Below are 22,163 nucleotides of genomic sequence, written 5' to 3' on the forward strand. Positions count from 1 at the left end.
CATACACAATGTAATGCTTTAGCACATTTTCAGTGCTTTTGTACATTTGGATGTTACTTCAAACACTGGGAAAAAAAAAATCACATGGTCTTTGGCTCTGCCTGCAGTCCTCTCCACATCTGCATCCTCAGGTCCTTCTCTTTGTAGTGTACTCATTTGTTAGAAGTCAGATATGTTATACAAACTGTAAGGGCAGCTCATGATAATACATTCTTTAACAACAAACCAGGCTAATAAAAATCTCTCTCAACAGATCTATAAATATCTGAAGGGTGGGTGCCAAGTGGGTGGGACTAATCTCCTTTCAGTGGTCTGCAGCAGTACAAGGAGTAACAGCTACAAACCGGAGCACAGAAGGTTTCATCTCAACATGAGGAGAAACCTCTTTACAGAGAGGGTGAGGAAGTACTGGAACAGGCTGCCCAGAGAGGTTGTGGAGTCTCCTTCTCTGGAGACTGTCAAAACCCACCTGGATGCACTCCTGTGCAAACTACCCTAGGGTATCCTGCATTGGCAGAGGGGTTGGACTTGGTGATCTCTGGAGGTCCCTTGCAACCTCTAAGGTTCCGTGATTCCATGATCTGTCTACCTATATACCTACCTACCTATCTTCTTATCTTTGTTTCTAACCTTGTAAGATATGACAGTTCTGAAAGTGAACACTGGCTATGCCATTAATAATGTCCATTTTCACAACCTTACTTCTTAAAACTATTTCAGCATAATTTCTCTACTTACTGTTGCATTTCTGAAGATAGGCTAAAGCACAATACCAAATCTTGCTAACTTCCTGACGTTTGTCACCTTTTTGGTTGCTTTCTCCAAGTTTTTCATGTTCAGAAATTCCAAATGACTTTTCTAGCCATATCTTTCTGTGCAGTTGGCTTTTAACAGAGAATTTACAAAATGGCAGAACAGACACTTCTCTATCCTTCTTGATAATATAATAAGCAAATCTTTTGCAATTAAAGATAGAAAGCTGACACAAATATTTCCCTACATTTTAAAAAACAGGTGCATAATAAATAAAAAGCCCATTACAGTAGAAAACTTTGAATGATTTCTACTAGTTAGAGGAATGCCTACATGACAATCACTGTGAATAGCTGCTTTGAACTAATGATTTGCAGAATGAAGATGGGTTATATAGCATCTGGGGGAAAAGGAAAACAAACAAAACCACACACATATACACAAAATTTACTCAAAAAAACCCACAAAAACCCAAACCACAACCTCCCCCCATAACAAACCAAACAAGAAGCACCAAAAAACAAACCACCACACCAAAAAAACTTAAACTTGAAAGGGCAGCATGACCTGAATCTAGTAGAGCAACTACCTGTGTGAGTTCTTGACATGAATGTAACAATAAGAGTAGGTGTACCGTATGAAATCCTTACTAATATAAGCAATGCAAAACAATGGCTCAGTTTTGGTATGAAAAAATGATTTAGAAGCTGTGTGTACCACTTACACTGAAAATAGCTTCACTGCAAGTAATTAACTTCTTGTATGACACTGGTTATTGCTTCTGACAAACATATCCAATGCCATTTGCTTTAAGTACATAATACTAAAATTAAGTGTTAAGCTGATAGTTCAACAACTTTGTATTACTGAAATCCCATTCTTGACCACATATTTATTTTCTTTTACCTGTATTACTGAGACAAATGAAGAAAAGCAGTGATCTATCCCAGGTACAGTGTGTCTCAGCCATATTCACTGAAGTCTGCCAGGGTAAATAGGTGTAATTTTATTGAGATAAATGGAGCTGAACCAATTTTCAGCTCCACTGAAGTTTATGAAGCTTAGGAAAGACTGTATCCCTTGTTTTGTAAAAGGACAGGAAAATGTGGCAAAAAGGCATAATGTTGAATTTAACTGCATGAGGATCTCAGTGATGCAATAGGAACATTTATTTCCTGTGTATTCTGTGAAAAGCTGGCAACCTCAGACTAAGTACAAAGCTTGCAGAGGGACCTTGACAGGCTGGATGGGTGGGCAGAGGCCAATGGGATGAGATTTAACAAGACCAGGGGCAGGGTTCTACCCTTTGGCCACAACAAGCCCATGCAGTGCTACAGGCTGGGGACAGAGTGGCTGGAGAGCAGACAGGCAGAACAGGACCTAGGGGTACTGGTAGATAGTAGCTGACTATGGACTATGAGCCAGCAGTATGCCCAGGTGGCCAAGAGAGCCAGTGGCATCCTGGCCTGCATCAAGAAGAGTGTGGCCAGTAGGACAAGGGAGGTTATTCTTGCCCTGTACTCAGCACTGGTCAGGCCACACCTTGAGTGCTGTGTCCAGCTCCTCTATTCAAGAGAGATGTTGAGGTGCTGGAAGGTGTCCAGAGAATGGCAACGAAGCTGGTGAGAGGCCTGGAACACAGCCCTGTGAGGAGAGGCTGAGGGAGATGGGGTTGCTTAGTCTGGAGAACAGAAAACTCAAGGGTGACCTCATTGCTATCTACAAACTACCTGAAGGGAGGTTGTAGCCAGGTGGGGTTGGTCTCTTCTCCCAGACAACCAGTAACAGAACAAGGGGACACAGTCTCAAGTCATGCCAGGAGAGGTCTAGGCTGGATGTTAGGAGGAAGTTGTTGCCAGAGAGAGTGACTGGCATTAGAATGGGCTGCCCAGGGAGGTGGTGGAGTCGCTGTCCCTGGAGGTGTTTCAAGCAAAGCCTGGACGGGGCACTTAGTGCAATGGTCTAGTTGACTGGATAGGGCTGAGTGACAGGTTGGAGTGGATGATCTTGGAGTTCTCTTCCAACCTGGTTGATTCTATGATTCTATTTTTACTAACAAATGCTGCTCAGTTGTTCTTTTCTGTTGATTTTAGTTCAGGGGACTTAGGCTACAAATTTACAATCTGCTCAGAAATTCTTTGGGATTTCTGAAAAAAAAAATCACTACAAGTTGCAAAGAGCATCCTAGTGGATTTGCAAAGAGAATTAATTGCATTTTTGCCTTGCATTCCTATAGGAGGACTGTTCTGAAAGATACTTCTCTTTCAGTTGTAGGCAAAGCATATGTTTAGGATTAGAGAAAGGTGACGCATATGTTACACACACAGTTCAAATTATTCACTGAACGACAATACTTGCAGGTGTGATCACAGCTCTTATTTCTGCCCAAGAACAGTAGATCAGTAAAAATCTTTTTTTCTATGAAATGGTTCTGAAAAATAATACTAATGTGGAATATTAAAAAAAAAACCAAACAAGCCCAAACCTGGCTTCTGTTACTCTAAATAATGAAAAATGCTTTATATCTAGTCAGAATTCTCTGATCAAGCCATATTCTCTGGTAGTTTAGTCCAAGACTGTTTCTTCTCAGTCTTTAACCTTCCTTCCCCTTACCCTCCCCCCCCTTTCTGCAATCAAAATTCTAAATTCCAAATAAAATATAATTATCAATAGAAAATTACACTGGTAATATCACATACAGGTGATGCTGAAGTAATCAGCTCTCTACTATTACTGCTACAAGGCAGGGTGATGATGGGATACAGAACTACTCCATTATTACTTCCAGGAACCACTAAATATGTATTGTTTGGATTGCAACAGAAATACAAAGGAAATAAGGAAAATGAAAGTGGAATATAGATATTCTGTGTATATATATATATAAAATATATATTTTATATATATATATATAATCATACAGCTCTGCAACACAGAAAGCTAACAAAGTCACCCTCTCTGATGAGGAGACAGAGACAAGAAGCTCAGTTGTGAACTGGAAGCTGCAGCTTGTGCCTGTGACCAGACAATTTAAGAGCTGTATTAGCAGCTTGGGCTAAACTTAACTGCTGGGCAGCTCCATATTCAAACAGTGCCCACAGAGCTATCTATGAGAACACTGGAAGCATGTAATAGGCCTTTAAAGTCTTTATCAATTTGCAACTCTGAAACTTCCACTGCATCTTCAGACAGAAAATACTTGCTTCCAGGAGCTATTTATGATAGAATCCCTACAGTAGACTCAAATTTTTGAATGTGACAGGCTTTCTATGAAAAAAATCAAAATCTGGATATCAACTTCTTCAAGAGCTGCAAGTGATGTTTAACCACTGTCAGCATACCTGGATTAAATGCTGCTACCACTAATCAGATTAAAATAAATAAATTAGTATTTATTCATACAAGAGCTACTCTGGATTCCTTTGCCTTCCTGTTCCTCCACAACCAGACAAATTTCAAGTGTTTAAGGGTATGTCCTTTTGGTCTGCTTTCTGAACACTTACATATCTAGGCAGTCACAGTGAAATCATAACGATTCACGGCTCCCCTAAAGAGACATGTGAAATCTTTTCTTCAAGTGTTGCATTTTCTGCTATCCCTTTCAGGTGGGAAGAGGAAGTTTCAAGCCAACACCCTTTTCTCAGTGCCTTGTGAAACTAGAGGCATTAAGAAAGAGATTATGAACATTTCCAACAGCTCCCTAGAGAGCACATGCTAAAGATTAGTGGTATCTTCTTCTGCACTCAATTACAGAATTTAGCTAGGAGAGATTTTGAAGGAGCTGTTTAAGCACTTAATACCAAAGTTTTAGGGGGCAATTCTGGGAATTAAAGATATAGCTGTAAGTCTACTCTTACCACATTTTAATTTAGAAATAGTTAACAGAATAGTAAATTCCTTAACAAAGGAATTAAAAAGTTTTTCAATAGAATTCTCCTCGCTTAAAATTCTTACTCTTACAAGAGCCCATTCAGGAATAAAAAAAAACACAACAAAAGACATCTTAGGGTCATATAATTATTTAACTCAAACTTTGGAAAGGGTAGATAATTCCCTTTCTTCCTAAAGACCAAATTTAGTAGTTACTCAAACAATTTCAGCTGAGGCATGTTATGCTGATCACAAACACTGTAACAATTTTTTTTTTAAACCAATTTGTAAGTCTAATTAGCATTGGCTTTTTGTCAAGTACAGTAATTAGGGAAGTTGTCAATGTCAATTCTATTATTCTCCTTGATAGCAAAATTATTTAAACATCAACCAAACATGAATGTTCTTTTTTTACTTGGAGAACAGAGCATTGACATGGAGAGCATAATTACTGCTAAAACACTCATAGAGCTTCATAAGTGGATCTCACCAACTCGAATTATCTACCTAAACACCTGAATGCAGATGTTAACGATTAACAGTTTAGAGATATACATATGGTCATCTATGGTAACTTAAAGCTTGGCAACTGGTTTTTAGTTACAGAAGAGTTAAAAATAGCACAGAAAGCCTTGAAGCAAGCTCTTCAGTTCTAAGACTACTAATGACTAAGTGAGACCACATATTGCATCAAAATGAGTGGTTAAGGACCATAACTGAAGGACAAGCCATATAATGTTCTTTGTGATGATGTTCTATGTTGTATTTTTTTAAGGCTAACTTAAACCAGGAAACAGACATTAGCATATTTCACCATACTCTACGTGTGAAGTGTTCTAGAAAAGCATATTGTGAGATGGCTTCAGTGTCACTTTCAGGGTGATGCATACAGCTATTTCCAGCTTTACTGAAACAACACAAACATTCTCAGGTAAAGAAGGCAAAAGGCACAAAACCTAATGCTTTTCTTTCCTCTTCAGCGTGTGGTAATTTGCTGAGTACCATATCTGCCGCTGAAATACTACATGAAGTAGATTTACCAAGTCTCTGACATCTGTATTATAAATACAGACTGCATATGTACAAACAAACATACAATTTCAGTTGTGTGAATATGATGTATAATGGAAAAGACAGAAAACTAGAAAAGCCACCTGAAAATTCTGGCTTTCTCTGCTTAGGAATGTAGCTAACCCACAGCTGTGTAATGGAAATACAGCTTGAAAATATCATGCATATTTGGGGCCTGGATCTTTCACTAATATAATTTTCAAGTGTATTTGGCTCTGGATAAATGAGATACACAGAGCTCTAATTCAGACTTTTATGTGTGTACTGAATACACTGCTTTAGTTACCACCCACATTATTTTCGCCCAATTCAATATCTTACAAACAATCTTTTCTCTTTTAATATATTCTAAAGTACATTTAAGGATCTTAAAACATAAATCAGATTTCTTCAGAGTGCAATAAAAGCACAATAAATGAGGTCTAGCATATAATCAAATATAATAACCACATATTTAACAGCAGAAAATGAACTCCTATGTTGCTTGCAAAACTCAGCCGGTGTCCAACATCACAGAAGCAAAAATCTGCAGTCTGAATTCATTTAACCTGTTCACATTACAGCTTTCCACTGGCAAAATATATAAAGGTAAAAAAAAAAGGAGACAGGAACTTATGACTTAGTCTTCTCAGCCTGTTGCTATGACCAAATATACTCATGAATTTATTCATCATCACTTAGAAATAGGAACAGATATTCAGCAGGTAAGCTGTGATTATTTAAGAAGCATCTGATTTTCAGAACATAGGGAAAGAGAGGTGTGTGTGAACCATTCCAAAAATCCACAAACACTACTTTTTATTTAGCTTTTTAGCCACATGCTTCTCACACAAAACAACTTCAACAAAGAAAAAAACCACAAACGATTGTGGTTTTGATGCTGAAGAATAGCCCACTTGGTTCAGATGTTAAAATACCACCCTCTTTCTGTAGGAATGACTGTTAATTAACACATGAAGGTATTTTCTCATGGAAAGGATGCCCTAACAACAGGTAGAAGGTGTGAAATATCAAGTTATTTGATATTTCTCTGATGGCTTTTCTGCATTTTGTTTTTTTTTCTGTGCATGGCATTCTCCTTTGAATTTCTACAAATATTCAGAGACAACTAGGAGATAGACATAGAATTAGTGCACTGTAAATAAAATCCTTGCCACTATACAAATGATAGTGCACAAGTATAGAAAATGACAGAATATAAAGAATAGGAAGTTAATATTCTTCAATTCTTCTTTTTTTTTTTTTAACTGACATTCTCTGAGCTAAAAGGCAGACACTGTGCACTGCTTCAATTCCTAATGAATTTGCATATGCAGCAGCAGAATTCCAAGGGGACAACTTCCTACATGTACAGTTACTTAAAAGAGATCACTGCAGATTACAGGGTGGTAGAACAGTTCCAGGCCTTCAAGGCCCTGATTCAGGCTTGGCTGAGCACAAACTATCTGCTTATGAAGTGTTATATATACAGCTAACCTAAACAGCACAATTGGACAATGCCATTAGCAATTCAATCACTTGAACATGAGGTGCAGTGACTGCTCTAAAAAGAGAAGATACTTGTGAGGTTTTAGAAATGTTTGGCAGGAGTAGGTTCCCTCTTGACAGACTTTTTCCCTTCCCCACAGGTATTTCCATAAGGAATTCTGACTCTCACTCCATCCGAAAGAACAAAGAAAAACAATTTTTAATTAGGTGTTACAGCTTCTACAGCAAAACCTATTGGGAAATAAGTACTTAGCTTTTGAAAGATTCATGAAAATATTCATTTGTAAGGAAAAAAAAAATTACTCACCTACTGAAACATTGTTTAGGAAGCACATCTCATTCTCTTCATCTGTCCTCATTTAGGTGTAAGCTTAGGAACTGCTGTTTGCTGCGCTGTGAGCCCATCATTTGCACTCCAGTACTGGTGATTGGCTGGGGAAGTGCAGACTCGGAAAGCAGCAACTTCATGGAAAACCTTTTAAGAAGATATGAAATGTAATAATTAAAAAAAATATTTTGGGAAGGAAAAAGACATTTTATTTTGCTGCAGTACAACTGTTTTACTGATGCACAGATACATTCCTACATGTTTCATCCACAAACTCCAAAAAGGCTCTCATCACAAGAAGGAAGTACTGGTAGATAGTAGCTGACCATGAGCCAGTAGTGTGCCCAGGTGGCCAAGAGAGCCAGTGGCATCCTGGCCTGCATCAGGAACAGCGTGCCCAGTAGGACAAGGGAGGTTATTCTTGCCCTGTACTCAGCACTGGTCAGGCCACACCTTGAGTGCTGTGTCCAGATCTGGGCTCCTCAATTTAAGAGAGATGTTGAGGTGCTGGAAGGTGTCCAGAGAATGGTGACAAAGCTGGTGAGGGGCCTGGAACACAAACTCTATGAGGAGAGGCTGAGGGAGCTGGGGGCGTTTAGCCTCAGAAGAGGAGGCTATAGTTGTGCCAGGGGAGGTATAAGCTGGATGTTGAGAGGAAGTTTTTGGAATGGGCTGCCCAGGGAGGTGGAGGAGTTGCCGTCCCTGGAGATGTTCAAGCAAAGCCTGGATGAGGCACTTGGTGCCATGGTCTAGTTCAGGGGTCCTCAAAGTTTTAAACAGGGGGCCGGTTCACTGTCCCTCAGACACTCTCAGGGGCCAGATTATAGTCTGGTTCCAGCCCAGTCCCAGTGGGTGCTTGTGGGCTTCAGAGGCCAGGGAGCAGATTAAGTAGCAGGAAGTGGCTGCTTGGTTTCCCCCCCAACCCCCCGGTGAGGGAGGGAAGGGGGAGGTGTCTGTTAATACCATCGGGACGGATTGAGGACCCTGGGGAGGGCGTATCTGGCCTGCGGGCTGTAGTTTGAGAACCCCTGGTCTAGTTAATTGGACAGGACTCAGTGATAGGTTGAACTGGATGATCTTGGAGGTCTCTTCCAACCTGGTTGATTCTATGATTCTAAGACACTTTGACAAGAGAGAAATATTTTTTTCTCACAACTAGTAGAATTATTCCTCCAGATCTCAATATCTTTTGCTATGTGGCCATAAATTGCAACCTCCCTCATCAATATGCTTTGAGAAATCTCTAAACGAACTGATACTTGCTGTATGTTCAGTAAGTAGGTGAATGACTGACATGTCTATAAACTGGAGGAAATATTGTAACAGGAAACTTCCAAGTGTTTTTCTGAACAGCTTGTTGTTCCACAGTCTCAGTCACCTGCTAGGAAATAGGTCAGAGCTCTTTCCACTACAGAACAAAGAGGTTTTCTGTATAACATCGCTGAGCAATACCAATATGCTATCACATGCACCGAAGTGTTCCTGTCACAGTTAAATGATTAAAATAAAGATCCAAAGTTCACTGCTGCCTACAGGACACTCCAATAACCAAATTATGAGGTTGCAATTTGGAAAGACGGCAAGGACTTCTCCAGTGTTATGTATGCTGTATTCTGAGAAGCATCACAGCATAACAATTACATTTCTAAGGATGATGTAATGCCAGAAACAGCAATTCTGTTTACCAGGAAAGACCACTTTCAGCACTGTACTAAAGTAAAATAAGGGGGAAAGATGAACTTCTAAAGTGTGGGCACAACTTTCCTACCTCTTCTGTCACAAAGAAAGGAAAAATAGAATTTATGCTGTAGTGTGTTCTTAGGACATTAAGTATTTAATCAGATACTGCTCAGTGGGGAGAGCTGCTACTGGAGGAAACACAGGCTTGAGTTTATCTTTCAGATGAATAAATACCATCAAAAGCTTCATTTCTGCTAACTCCAGAACACTGTGTGAAGATCCACAGCTTACAATTTTGTTTCAAGTTCAGGATGTCCACCTACCTCAAAACACCACCAAAACACGTGGAAATGAAAGCCAAGTTGCCTTTTCTAGTACAAACAAATAAAGTAGTCACTGAACAAAGAATCACTGCCTATATACAGGCGGCATATGGATTTTAGTTGCCTGGACTAAAATGGCAATACAATAAAAGCTGCTATTCTTTCATGTATCACTGAAGTCGATTGAATTAATATCAGAAAAATCTTCCTTTGAAATCATGTTAATAAAGGATTACTTTGCATAATATTTTATTTATGAGCCTATAAGCTACAACAATGAAACTCTTAATTAAATAAGGCGTTTGTGTTGTTTAAATGGGAAGTACTACCTGAAGACGCATGCCAATTAAGTCAGTAACTCATCCCTGAAACCAAAGCCAACATCAGTGTGTCAACTAGTCAATAATCATAACAATGTCAGGAATAAAACATTTCCAGCACTAATATTAATATCACCATTTGAAGTGCTCATTTAGAAGGGGAAAAGCTTTATTATTTTTTCATTGCTTGAGTGAACTCATCACTTCTGAGGATTTATTACTTCAATTTAAAAAAAAAAAGTGTTCTGTGATAGACTATGGGAAAAAAAGTCTTCCTTTGGATAAATTGAGAGATACTTTCACCTTTATGGACATAGAAAAAAAAAAAGTAGTTAACATTTTTTGACTGAGTAGACAGAATCATAGAATCAACCAGGTTGGAAGAGACCTCCAAGATCATCTAGTCCAAACTATCACCCAACCCTATCCAATCAACTAGGCCATGGCACTAAGTGTCTCATCCAGTCTTTTTTTGATCACCTCCAGGGGTGGTGACTCCATCACAGATTATCAGACTAATTTTTCAGCTTCTTACAAGTTAACTGCTGTCACTGGCCTGATTTCAGGAAGTCCCTCAAAGAAACAGTCCAGTCTGGAAGGTTGCTATGTTGAAAATAATTTAAGGTAATGACTGATTAGAATAATAGAGTTTATGGTGCCTCCTTTTTAGATAGTAGTTAGCCACCCTCTCTCCAAATTTTGAGGCAAAATTTATCTGTGAGATGATGTATCTGAGAGAAAGAAAAAGAAGTAGCAATAGACTTTGCACTTACTAAAGCAAAAACCAAGTCGCTGTCTACACTAAAGGTACTATTGAAAACAGAAGAGAAGGGGGGAGGAGGAGGGGAAAAGGAGGTAAACAATCAAGAGAGCTGCGTGTTAAGCACAAAAAAATAGCCCCAGACATAACCACATCTCAATTCCTGTTGTCACATCACTGTTTGTATTATAGTCACATCAATCCATAAATTATTTTTGAATAGATCAGACTGACAGCCAGAAAATGAAAAAGTGGTGACAGAGAGGATCCACCAAAATATTAGTTAAAAACCACTAGAAATGAAAGAAATAAGTGAAATATCAATATACTTTAAGAGAAGAAAATGGAAATAAACCTGAGCCCTTAATATCTACATGAAAAATGCAAGAAGATTGCACCTCATTACTGTCTGGAAAAAAGAATTTGTAAATAAGAAGCACAGTCAGTTCCATGCAATTAAGCTGTAGATGATATTGCCATACATCAAAGCATGGCAGAATTATCTTTCCTCCCAACCCCCCTTTAATCATTAGGAAAGACACGAAAATATTTTAATTATGTGTCTATAAATTCCATCTAATTTCCAAGCCATATCATATACTCCTAAAAACATTTAATAGACTGGGTTTAAAAGAGAAAAATAGATACTAGTCTGGCAATACTGACAGTGACATATTCTAGGGAAGTAATTAAACCTCAGCATTATTTACCAAATCTTGAAGCACTTCCTCCATTGCTGAGTTCCTTATGGAATAACTCAACCTAACAGTTCATCACAGTATTTCACAGACTGGCATCATCCCACACAGATAACAGCCTTCCAAAATGTTTTACTAGCAAAAATTACTGAGAGCTTTGCATTCATTTGCATGTGTCTGGGAGTTTCTGCAGAACTGATGTCATGCTGAAGTTTTATTTTTCAAGTTACTCTCTGCATTGCTGCCCAAAATATCATTGCCAACAAGTTGTGCTCATTCTTGAATGAGACAGGGAACACCAATACCTCGGGGTAACCAAAGCTGAGCTCGGGGTGAAAAGAAAGTAGGTGAATATGATAAAGTACCTGAATATTTCACTGAGTTTCCTGCTATGTGATGAAGTATTCTGTCACAACAGATCCAAACAGCTAAACAAATACTCTTTTTGTAAGGTAACATACACGTTTTCAAACAAAAGCAGAATTTAAGAACAGATTTTGAAGCATAAATTCTGCAGCATCACTTCAATGAAGTGTTCACTTAAACAATGTGAATTTCAACAGCTCAAGAAGTGTCTCTGTAGTAAACTATATCACATTCAAGCACTTAACATAGGAAAAAAATTGTTATATAGCTGATGGACTTTTTTTTTTCCTGAGATCCTTAAGTGTTCAAAACTCACTAATGTTTTTGAAAAACCAAGATCTTCTTGTCTCAGGTTAATTATCCAGGAGAGTGAGTCATGTGAAAAGACCCTCTCTAATTCATATCTTGAAAAATTATACAGCTAGTTTAATGTTTTTTTATCCAGCTTACACCACTGCCAACAATACTAATGTGTGAGAGTTGTTTCCATAAGATCAACCAGGTTGGAAGAGACCTCCACAATCATCCAGTCCAACCTAGCACCCAAGCCTAGCCAGTCAACTAGACCATGGCACTAAGTGCCTCATCCAGGCTTTGCTTCAACACCTCCAGGGACGGTGACTCCACCACCTCCTTGGGCAGCCCATTCCAATGCAAATCACTCTCTCCGGCAAGAGCTTCCTCCTAACATCCAGCCTATACTCCCCCAGCACAACTTGAGACTGTGTCCCCTTTGTCTGTTGCTGATTACCTGGCAGAAGAGACCAACCCCCACCTGGCTACAGCCTCCCTTCAGGTAGTTGGTAGACACCAATGAGGTCCCCCACCCCGAGCCTCCTCTTCTCCAAGCTAAACACCCTCAGTCTTTCCTCATAAGGCTGTGTTCTAAGTCTCTCACCAGCTTTGTTGCCCTTCTCTGGACACATTCCAGTATCTCAACATCTTTCTTGAATTGAGGGACCCAGAACTGGACACAGTACTCAAGGTGTGGCCTTTTGGCATATTGTTGGGGTTTGAGCAGAAGTAAAGTGAAAAGAACAGGCAGAGTAACTGAACAGGCTTAGGTCATTCTTATAAGGAGGCACAGCAGCAGAAAAGTGGCCTTGGGAGGCTGACAGAGAAGCTGCTATCTGTAGCTGAACTGCGAGGAGGGCTGGGTGGTCAGCCCTAGGAAAAAGCAATGTTGTGGCTAAGCTGCTGCAAAGGAGGATGAAGATGGGTAGTTGGCCAAGTCTGCCTCTCTGCATGTGGACAGCCCATTTCTGCCTGTGTAAGCCTATCAAAGTACAGGCCCCTCTACTGAACTCCACTATATAGATATCAGGCTTAGCTTCAATAAACAGACTGACCATTATGCATCACATTGGTGTAAGCCCAATGTCTCTCCCTCTCCTGCATGGCCTAGAAGAGAGGCCAACTCAACAGCATATGTTAGAGAGATAGTCACAGAAGAGAGTATAACTTATGTCTTTATGTGATAACTTATGAGTGTAGATCTATTCACAAAAAGCCATCTTAGCACACATGCTTTTAGCACAATATCCAGTATCAAGAACTCAGCAATTTACAAGTGAAGAAAAAAATCAAGAGAAGTGACAATGTTAATGCACTGCCATGCATAGAATCAGTCTTGTCTTCCTTGCTTATTTTAGTAAATTAAGGTCCCTACAATTTATATCTATTTTATTTTCGATCTTTTTGGGGAGGGAAGTAGATGAATTTTAGAAACAACACAAAAATATTTAAAACACACCCAGAATTTCACATATCCACCCTGAGTTTTTAAAGCTGTCGTTTCAATCATGTTTTCTGATGTATAATGGGTTTGGCTGGTCCTGAGTTAATTTTCTTTACAGTAGATAGTAAGGGGCCATGCTTTGGATTATCATCACAGGGATGTTTCACCTCTTTCTGAGCAGTGTTGGCAGAGGCCTTTTTTACTCCTCACACCACGCCAACAGCAAGCAGGCTGAGAGTGCACAAGAAGCTGGGAGGGAACATAGCTGGGCTAGCCAATCCCAGATTAACAAAGGGATCTCTCATACCATATGATGTCAACCTTAGCCTTTAAAACTGGAGAAGGAGGAATAAAACAGGGACATCAGGAATGATGGGGTTTGTCCTCTGAAGCAACCACAAAGCCTTACGAAGCCTAGGTTTCCAGGAAATAACTAAATATCTGCCTACTGCCTGGGAAGTAGTGAATGCATAATTTTGCTTTGCCTGAATACACAGCTTTTCTTTTTTACTTATTAAAAGTCTTTATCCTAGCCCAATAATTTTCTCAGTCTTAGCTTTCCAATTCTTTTTCTTCATTCCACTGAAGGGGAGTGAGCAAGTGGCTGCGTGAGGCTTGGCCACCTACCAGAGTTAACCCACAGCAATATGCTGCATTTAAAGAGTGTCTTTCACAATGACTCAAAACACTTGTGTTACTAAGTAGGAGGTACATAAAGGAACCATCAATTTAACTTATTTTTCACAATAAAAGGAAACTCTTCCTATACAAAAGTAATTTATTTAGTTTTCAATCCAATTTTGTTGCCAACAAAATGAATCTTTATGAAAGCCTGCTGGCTGTCATGGTTTTGCTGATATAATTTGGAAACCACTTAACAACATTGTCTATTGCTTGTGAGTTAATTTCCTCTGGGTTGCTTTCATTAACCACAGGATAAAACTTCTACAAGACTTTGGGATTTCTCAGTTGTGATTTATAAAAACTTTTAGGTCTTTTTCATGTACATGAGTCATCAGCTCATACAAATCATATGATAGTTTGGGTTGGAAGGGACATTAAAGCTATCTAGTCCCAATGCCCCTGCTGGGCAAGGGACATCTTCCACTTGATTGAGTTACTTTCCAGCCCTATGCAGCCTGACCTTGAATAATTTAAGACAGGAGCCATCCACAACTTCTCTGGAAAACCTATTCTTGTGTCTCACCACAGTCATTGAAAGGAATTTTCTCCTAATATCTAAGCTATTTCTACACTCTTTCAGCTCAAAACCGCTGTCACCTTTTAAAAATGGGTTTATGTTTCCCATTTTCCAGGGTTTGAGAATATCACCAATTTGCAACAACTTCTCTCAAATATGATAGCCACTTCATCTGCCAGCTCCCTCAGAATCCATGGATGCATCTCATCAGGTACCATGAACTTCAGTTTCACTAAATAATCTTAAACCTGAACTGTCCTTACATGGAGTGGTTCCTTGTTTGCCTTGCCCCTGCTTTTGCCTTCTGCGTTTTGGGCAATACGGTTGCAGCACTTATCAGTGAAAAGTGAGGGAAGAAAAAAAAATAAATGAGAATCTCAGCCTCCTCCACATACCAAGGTAACTATGTCTCCCAATTCCTTCCACAGAGTAACAACATTTTCCCTAGTCTTCTTTTTATCATCAACATAGCTACAGAAGTTGTTCTTGTGCCCTTAGTGTCCCTGGCCAGATTTATTTCTGTTGGGGCTTCAGCTTTCCTACTCTGATCCCTGACTGCTCAGACATTTCTCTATACTTCTCCCAGGCTACCTGTTCTTGTTTCCACCCTCTGAAGGCCTGCTTCTTTTTTTGTGTTCAAGGTCAAAGAACTCCTTGTTCATCCGTGCAGGCCTCCTGGTGTTTTTGCCTGACTTCCTCTTTGTTGGGATGCATTGCCCCTGGCCTTGGACAAGGTGACCCTTGAATGCAAACTAACTTTTTTGAGTCACCCTTTCTCCAAGGCTTTATCCCATGGTTGTCTACCAAGCAGATCCTTGGAGAGGCAAAAGTCTGCCCTCCTCAAATTCAGGGCAATAAGCTTGCTGTCAGCTCTCCTCCCTGCCTTAAGGATCTTGAATTTCATTATTCCATGGTCAATGCATCCAAGACTTCCTTTGCACTTCACATTCTCCAACAGTCTCTCCTTGCTGGTGAGAACAAGGTCCAGGATCACACTTCTCTGTCACCTTCTCTATCACTTGGAGACGGAATTTATCACCAATACATCCCAGGAATGACTGAGACTGCTTATGGCCTGTTGTGTTCCTTCTCCAACAGTGAAGGTGAAGTGCCCCACAACAATCAGAGCTTTTGAACATGAGGCTGCTCTTATCTGCCTTGAGAGAGCCTTATCTGCTCTGTCTTCCTCATCAGGTGACCTGTGGCAGACACCCACAAGGTCACCTATCCCTGTCATTCCTGTAATCCTGACCCATGAACTTTTGATTGGTTTCTAATCCATCCCCAGGTGGAGATCCATGAACTCCAGATGGTCACTAACATAGAAGACAACATCTCCTCATCTGCCCTGCCTGGACTTCCTAAAGGGCCTGTATCCTTCTGTTCCAGCACACCAAAACTGTTCCAACACTGTTCTATACGTGAACAGCAATTTGGCATGCTGAGTATCTCTGATATGTTTTATGGATGTAAAAAACCCAAACAAGTCTCCTTGTGTTAGGCTGATATTGAAAAAAAAAAAAAAAGCATCACCTGTTACTCCTCATGAAAACAACCAGGAATAAAATTCTTGATTACTCATTATCCAGATTGGTATTACTAGACAGTCTTACATGGTATTGATTGGCTTGCAAGAAAAAGTGTTCACAAAATAAAGAGGAGAGGGTGTTCTAAAATTTGAAAGAAAACCAACAACCAAAGACATCTTTCTTGAGGACAAAGAAGAACCACCAGTGACTAAACTCCCAGAATTCTAACCAAGATACCTCTAATACTACATAAATATCTTGGCTCTACAACTAGATTTCAAACTAAATTGCAAATGTTTCCTCTGCTGTTACCATAAACTGTTTTCACCTTCAACTTGAGCTCACTGGGTTAATCAGCACCAAGAGTAGTGTTTAGACTTTCCAAGTTCTGGCAGCTTAACAAGTACCTTAGACTCCTGTGGCTCTCTAAATCGCCATGGAGAAAAATTAACTCCCCCAAGGCAAGTTAGTTTAGCCTCATGTTCTCCAGAAGGTAATTCAGAGTACTCCTCTATCCCTTCACTGACTGTCTGAAGTAGCCTGTGAAGCTACAATCCTGATTTAGATACCAGGCAGATGTTTAAATATAGATGACACAAACTGTTTTCTTGCATTCCCAGAAGTGCTTAAATTACCTCCTATGAGAGAACATGGACAAGAAATGAGGAGGATTTCATCTCTACTACTTTCTTTAAACTACAACTGCCAGGAACAAGATGAAAAGGAACAGCAAGAATCCAGCGAAAGGAAACAGCTGGAAATCGTTTTGGGTTAGCACAGTTCAGAGAGCAGCTTGTACTTGAAATTATGATTTTATTTCCATAGGTAAATCCTTTCTTGTATGTTTTGTATATATGGATCAAAGCCCATCAAGGTTTCCTAATTCTTATATAGATAAACATTTAACCATTTAAGAACTCTAACTATTCCAATCACCATAAATAAAAGCTCTTTGTAACACAGGTATGAGTACATTCAACTGGTTTCCAACATTCTTTGTTGTGCAACTTGTCTTTTGTTCGCTTTACTCTCTGTGTTTTTACATTGCTAATATAATAAAAGTTTGACACGAATCAGTGACTCAGAAAAATAGCCAATGATTTTAAAAACTCCCCAGGAACTGCCTTACTTTGAAATTAAAATGTGCTGAGTCTTGCTTGCAATGAAACCCAGGCAATGCACAGTCACCTTTATTCTAGGTTACACTTCAAATGATGCACCTTATACAGTAGTTGCCCCTCATTTTTGTACTGATTTTACTCTTGTAACCAGAATACTTCTAATACGTCTGCATTTTAGACAGCTTTCTGTTCAAATTACCTTTCTCAGCTATTTTACATCAACCAGTACTGCAGAACAAGAAGCCTAGTAGTTCCTGAAGTGCAGTGTGCTGGTAAAACATAGTAATTCTGTGCTGCACACTGCAATTTTCCATTTGTGACTGTGGGTGATATTGTTACATTAAACACAGCTACAGTTGTATTTGCCTATACACCAGACAGTGTTATTCCAAATCAGATGAGAGATTCCACAGAATCATAGAATTGTTTCAATTAGAAAAGACCTTTTAGGATCACTGAGCCCAGCTGTTAACCTGGAATTGCCAAGTCCACCACAAAATGGTGTCATCAATCATCACATCTGTACATCTTTTAAACATCTCTAAGGATGATGACTCAACCACCTCCCTGGGCAGCCTACTGCAAGAGCTGACAATCCTTTTGGGTAAGACATTTTTCCCAACAGTCCATCTGAACCTTGCCTAAGTGCAACCTGAGGCCATTTCCTCCTGCCCTAGTGCTTGTTGCTTAGGAGGGACCAACGCTTACCTCCTTACAGCCTCCTTTCTGGTAGCTGTAGAAAGCAGTGAGGCCTCCTCTCAGCCTCTATCTCCAGACTAAACAGCCCCAGTTGGCTCAGCCTCAACACATGGGACTTGTGCTCTAGAACCTTCACCATCTTCATTGCCTTTCTTTGGACACATTGCAGCACCTCAAAGGCCCCAAAACTGAACACAGTATTTGAGGTGTGGTCTCACCAGTGCCAAGCACAGGGGGACAATCGCTTCCCTGGTCCTGCTGGTCACACTATTTGTAATACAGACCAGGATGACATTGGTAGTCTTAGCAACCTGGGCTGCCTCATTCAGCCAGCTGTTGCCCAACATCCTCAGGTCCTTTTCTGCCAGGCAGCTTTCCCATCTGGCATCTTTTGTGAACCCTCAGCAGTTTTCACTATTTACTGTGAGAGATGGTGATCTGCTACGGCTTCTTAACTTTCCATAGCTTAGGTACAAGACAAGCTGTGAGTGTCAGGCTGTTGGGTAAACAGCTGTAGCTTATCCAGAATATGTATTCCTGCTGAGCAAACAGGTATATCGACACAGGAAAGTATTATAGCTTGGTCTGCAAGTCTATCTGGCTTTTACAAGAGATTTCTTTCTATCTTTAACTTTCTTTTATAATCTGATCAATGTCTTACATCTCAAATTTGAGAGTATTCCTCACTTGGGGTTGTTTAGCCTGGAGAAGAGCAGGCTCAGGGGTGACCTCATTGCTGTCTACAACTACCTGAAGGGAGGCTGTAGCCAGGTGGGGGTTGGTCTCTTCTCCCAGGCAACCAGCAACAGAGCAAGGGGACACAGTGTCAAGGTGTGCCGGGAGAGGTCTAGGCTGGATGTTAGGAGGAAGTTGTTGCCAGAGAGAGTGATTGGCATTGGAATGGGCTGCCCAGGGAGGTGGTGGAGGCACCGTCCCTGGAGGTGTTCAAGAAAAGCCTGGATGAGGCACTTAGTGCCATGGTCTAGTTGATTGGATAGGGCTGGGTGCTAGGTTGGACTGGATGATTGTGGAGGTCTCTTCCAACCTGGTTGATTCTATGATTCTATACTTGTTAAAGCCCTTTTAAAAGATGTGGTATTTGGAGGGATCCCAGGTCCCCTTAGGAAAACTACAGGGACAAAGTCCCATCCCTTGGGATGGACCTGGTCATCCCAGGATAGTGTTACACTGTTATTCTACTCCACTTTCCAGTATCACAGCTTACAAGGCAATACCTGGCTGATATATTCTTCTCTTCTCCTCCCTGCCTTTCCTCCTGTCACTTCTTTTCTCCAGGAAGAGGGCATGGCCCTGCTTAGCTCATGGTTCATGTGGGGGAGATGGCTTCCAGCCGGCAGGGAATGCTGAGCTGTGTCATGCAGCCTGCAGAGGCCCTTATAGGCCTAAGCTGAGGAGGGCAGCTTGGGCCTACTCTCAGGCCTGCTGAGGGTGAAACGGGTAGAGGGTTACAGAAGGTTACAGTCCAATGGACTTGGCCTAACTTGTGGATGTGTTCATTTTACCCAATTACCTTTTGTATCCATGCACCTGTAAATAGAATCTCCCTTTAAACTTCCAATCATTCTTACTCCTCAAAAGAAGTGGGAATCATTTCTGGTCCTCCAGCCCTGGGTAGCTCATGGCCCTAAAGTGGGACAGAAGATTAGGCAGTCCTGGCTGACAAGGCCTTGTGTCTTCAGGCAGTGACTAAAGTAATGGTTAGTAGCTGGAGAAATATCACATCACAACTACCACAGAACACAGACCAAAATGAAGACTTTTGCCAAGGGCAAAATCTTCCTAAATTCACAGTCCATGTCTTCAACAGAAAATTCATTTGGAATAACATTCCTTCACAGAATGGATAACTGAGCAAGCAAGTTAACTATGGCTGGGGAATGCTTCACCATTTCCTATGTTGTGTTGAAGAAACTCTAATTACAGTCAGAGCACAAATAATGCAGAAAGAATTATCTTTTGTTGTAGAATCATAGAATCAACCAGGTTGGAAAAGACCTCCAAGATCAGCCAGTCCAACCTAGCACACAGCCCTAGCCAGTCAACTAGACCATGGCACTAAGTGCCCCATCCAGTCTTCTCTTGAACACCTCCAGGGACGGTGACTCCACCACCTCCCTGGGCAGCCCATTCCAATGCCAATCACTCTCTCTGCCAACAACTTCCTCCGAACATCCAGCTTAGACCTCCCTTGGCACAACTTGAGACTGTGTCCTCTTGTTCTGTTGCTGGTTGCCTGGCAGAAGAGACCAATCCCCACCTGGCTACAACCTCCCTTCAGGTAGTTGTAGACAGCAATGAAGGCCCCCTGAGCCTCCTCTTCTCCAGGCTAAACACCCCCAGCTCCCTCAGCCTCTCCTCATAGGGTTTGTGTTCCAGGCCTTTCATCAGCCTTGAAATGCAGTTTAGGTAAGCTAAACTTGTAGGTTCAACAACATGCATTATCAGACTTAACAGAGGTTTAAAACAAGCTTTCATCCAAGTTCTGACACTCTTAAAAGTAAGAAAGCATTTTAAAGTAGTTGTTATTAAAAATTATACCAAGGAATTAAAAACAATCAGCCAACCAACATGTATTCCTTTCAAACATACAGCCTTATTCCAGCATTTAGGAAGCTGTGCTAGTTTGAGCCTAGCTGGGATATTTTGGTGAGAATTATAGGCTGTGAAAAGGAAACAATGGGGATGTTTACTTCACTCATAGGCTTGTTGGGATGTATAAAATCAAGAACATAAATATAGATAACACAGTTTTTGCTCTTTGTCTCCAGGGCTACACTTCTCTCTAACCTAACCTGCTGCCTGTGTGACTAATTCATCTGCTTCCTAACTCCCCTGGCCAAACCTCCAAACTCACCTTAAGTGTAATGCAAAGTCTGGGGTAAGATGGAGGAGTGGGGAGGTGATGGAAGGGTGGTTGAGAGCCTCTCTCGGGGACTTGGGTTTCTGGGAGGGCTGTTGTGTTTCTACTTTTTAATTTGTATATTTCTGTATGTATCGCAGTATCAACAAGGGTGGAAAAGACCTCACAGATCATCAAGTGCAACCCTTTACCACAATTCTCAAGGCTAGACCATGGCACCAAGTGCCACGTCCAATCTTGCCTTACCTGCTTGTATACTGTGCTAAGCTGTAAATATAGATTCATTCTTCAATTTCCAGCTCAGCTGAGTCTAGTCTGGGTGATTTTCCCAATTGGGGGAGGGCAGGTAACACCCAAACCATTATAGAAGCCATAAAAAAGACTGGAAATACATTAAATAATTGTGTTCTGCAGAGTGTTCTTACCCATGGCAGCCAGCATGTAATATTCAGTATCTGAAATGTCACACTGGATGGTTGTTACTGAGTTTAGGGCTTTGTTTGGGGGGTTATGTCAATGTTTGGGTTTTTGTTTTCTTTACAATAGTGCCTTTTATTTGAAAATCCTAGGAATGAATCTTAGTCTCAGTCACCTTTGAGAAATACAGAAGGCTGTGTGTGAATGGTTAGGTGTTCCAGTTTTATTCACCTGCCATTCTCACAGGCACAGCCAGCATTTCTGAAACGACTGCATTTGAACTACTGTTCTGCTCAGTCAAGTACATGGGCTCCCTAATTTTCTTCCAAATGACAATGATCAGCTGATAAATATGGAAAAGTATTGTCAAAACTCTCCTTACTTTTGTAATTAATGTAGATATCACATAGAAAAACCTGAAGTATTACTTCATTCTCTCTCTTTTAAAGAAGAAAAGGAAGCCTGCTCATGTTTTTGGGGTCCAGCTGTTTTGGAATCTTAGGGCTCCCTGTGCAAGGTACTTACAGTTTTTACTCTTCTATTCTCCTATCAATTCTGTTGCTAAATTTCTCTTTCCTCTGAAACATTTCTAGTGCTATTTAGAGATAAATAAATAAGTTTGGTGCAGTCTAACACCCTTAGCATGAAAGGGAATCTCTTGCACTATTATGACAAGTTTTCCAAAGAAGCAGCTTCAATCAACAGGCAATACACTGCCCAGCTACCTTCTACACTAACCTTTCTTCCACTAAGTTAAAAACCAAATGCCCACAGGCTTCACTTCAGGGTACCTAGAGTCGAGAAATATTAAGGTACACAGACTTCCATGAATGGAGTAATTGGAAATTAAGGAGGTAATACACAGTGTGCATTCTAATATGTTCTGCACGTCCACTGAATTTCAAGCTGTGGAATAAAAG

The sequence above is a fragment of the Pogoniulus pusillus genome, chromosome 8, assembly GCF_015220805.1.
Source record: "Pogoniulus pusillus isolate bPogPus1 chromosome 8, bPogPus1.pri, whole genome shotgun sequence".
NCBI lineage: Eukaryota > Metazoa > Chordata > Aves > Piciformes > Lybiidae > Pogoniulus > Pogoniulus pusillus.